Below are 2901 nucleotides of genomic sequence, written 5' to 3' on the forward strand. Positions count from 1 at the left end.
CTGGTGAAATTTGGTAGTATGAGTGAATGCAGAGCTGGCTAATATCATATGTCAGATAGACTTAGTGTGCATGAGAAGTGCGTAACTGTGGGTGAATTCCTTTTCCTTTGTAGTGGGATTCCTTAAGGGTCTTAGTTAAGATTCTATGTCATCTTTGTGTTGATGAGAATTATTGTGGTTATTTTATGTTTCTCTCAGTTTACTATATCCTCCTTGTCAATTCTGATGAAGAAAAAAAAGCTGCCTTGAGATTTTTAGACAAAATTCCTGTGGAAGTTGAGCAATTACTTTTTTTTTTCCTTTCTTGGAGGGGGAAGGAGAGGAAATGTTAGTTTAAGGCATTTCAGTTTGATGGCAATTTACTAATTGTAGAAATTACTCTTTTCTTTTTCTTGTTAATAAATTATGAAACCAATATCCATGAAACCAGTGGTATCATTATTTTCTCCTTTTTTCAAATTGGCCTTGAGTAGCAGAAATAAAGGGGAAATCCTATGTACCAGTTCCTAAGAGGAAATAAGTAAACCACAACCACCAAACATGAAAAAAAAAAAAAAAAAAGAAAATTATCTCTCTCTGATTATAGAAGAAATGTTTCTAAAAAATGGATTTAGTTCATTCACATAACTGCTAGAAGAACTAGAAATTTAAGTTTGGGACTACACAAACAGGAACAATACATCCAAATTTGCACCATGATTAGTCGTGTGCAGACATCATCTGCCGCTGGTAACAGGATGTTAAATATTGTAACTGGTGTGCTCAATTCTATGCTACAGGACACCGGGACTGTAGTTGATGCCCAAGAAACTACTCTTCAGACAGAGCACCTTCAGTCACAGCATGTGTGGCTGATCAGATTCCCATTAATTCTGGGGTCCACATAGTTCAGTGACACAGCGTGGGTCATGTGCTTGTGTCTTTGCTATAAGGGACACTGGACAAGTAAGTTCTGTTGTTTCAACTTCTCCAGTACTGGGTATACCTTGCTATCCAGCAGGACTTACATGATGGGGAGAGCCCAAAATGCCAAAAAAGATTCAGGCGCTTTGCCACCAAAACAAGGAATAATCACCACCATAGCTGTGGTTTCCACATAGTAAAGAACAATGACCTTCCTAATGCTTCTACATTTTCTTTCTTTAATCAGTTTATTGTGGGTAACTATAACTAAATTGGTTTTAAAATAATTCGTTAGTTCCTTGCTTTTATCATGTGTTTGCGGAAAGATATACTTTGTAACCAAATAAAATATTTCTTCCTTTCAATTAGAATATTTTCTTCCCTTCCTTCCTTCCTTCCCTCCCTCCCTCCCTCGTGATCCGCCCGTCTCGGCCTCCCAAAGTGCTGGGATTACAGGCTTGAGCCACCGCGCCCGGCAGTATCATTATTTTCTACTTTTTCCAAATTGGCCGTAAACAGCAGAAATAAAGGGGAAAGCCTATGTAATAATTCCTAAGAGGTAATAAATAAATCACAACCACCAAACATGAAATAAGATTTATTTTCCTGTTGATATATTTGAATAATTCGCATTGAAGTTAATGCACACAGTAAAGGAAGGTTCCCTGAAGATTTTCTGAAGATTGTTCAATATGTACGCACAAAGAGATTTGGGACTCACTGTTAGCAAAGGATGGGGCCTTTCATCAAACGTAGTCAAATGATCTGTTTGCACTGCTTAAGGGGATGTGATAGGGTTCACTTATCAAAGTTCCCAACACCAGCCAGCAGCAGACCCCCCACACTCCTGCCTTGGAGAAAAAAACCAATTTGGCCAAACGGTAGATAAGGAAGAGGACTCACAACTGTGGCTGGGTCACTGCTGGCCCAGTCAAAGTTTGATAATGTCTAATAATATCTCGTGTTTACATAGGAACCTTTTCTTGGGGGCAAAGTGTTTTACCAGCATTATCTCATTAGCCTCTCCTCTGACCCTAAAGCATCTACAGTTTGCTGGGGTTGGGAGTGAGTAGAAGAGTGAACAAAAAGGAACTGAATGATGGCAAAGCTGGATTCGGAATTCGGGTCTCTGCATTTCTGGGCCAGGTTACTCTCCTACAGTCCATCACCATTCTCAGGCCTTTATGTTTTCAGTGTGTTCAAAGAAAAGGTGAAAAATTCTAAATATTCTAACTGTGTCTTTTAATTCAGGAGTTCTTAATCTTGGTTAAATGGGTTTTGTGGGAGTGGGAGTGGGGTAGGAGGACATTGTCTAAAATCTTCTGTGTGTATGACTGTACTTGTATTTTTCTGGGAACTGAGCTCATAGCTTCCATCAGATTTTCTTTCTTCTTTCTTTCTTTCTGCCTTGCCTTGCCTTCGCTGTTGTTGAGACAGGATCTTGCTCTGTTGCCTAGGCTGAAGTGCAGTGGTGCAATCTCGGCTCACTGCAACCTCTGCCTCCCAGGTTGAAGGGGTTCTTCTGCCTCAGCCACCCAAGTAGCTGGGACTATAGGCAAGTGTCACCACGCCCAGCTAATTTTTGTATTTTTAGTAGAGACAGGGTTTCACCATGTTGGCCTGGCTTGTCTCAAATTCCTGAGCTCAAATTCCTGATCCACCCATTTTGGCTTCCCAAAGTGCTGGAATTACAGGTGTGAGCCACCATGCCTGGCATCCATCAGATTCTCTAAAGGATCTATGATTCCTTGAGAAGAACCTCTGGGTTCTTTATTTTGTTCTCATTAGCTCTGGCAAGGTATTGTAGTCAGTCTGTATGGAACCCACTGTTTCCATTTACAGTTCCAACTATATGTTAAGCTCTAATCTGGTTATAGAGTCACAGGGTAGGAAAAATTGATTTTGACTGAAAACCTATAAATCCTTCTTCCCTCCCTCCCTCCCTCCTTCCTTCCTTCCTTCCTTCCTTCCTTCCTTCCTTCCTTCCTTCCTTCCTTC

This window comes from Rhinopithecus bieti, unplaced genomic scaffold, assembly GCF_001698545.2.
Source record: "Rhinopithecus bieti isolate Rb0 unplaced genomic scaffold, ASM169854v2 scaffold_14229, whole genome shotgun sequence".
Classification (NCBI taxonomy): Eukaryota; Metazoa; Chordata; class Mammalia; order Primates; family Cercopithecidae; genus Rhinopithecus; species Rhinopithecus bieti.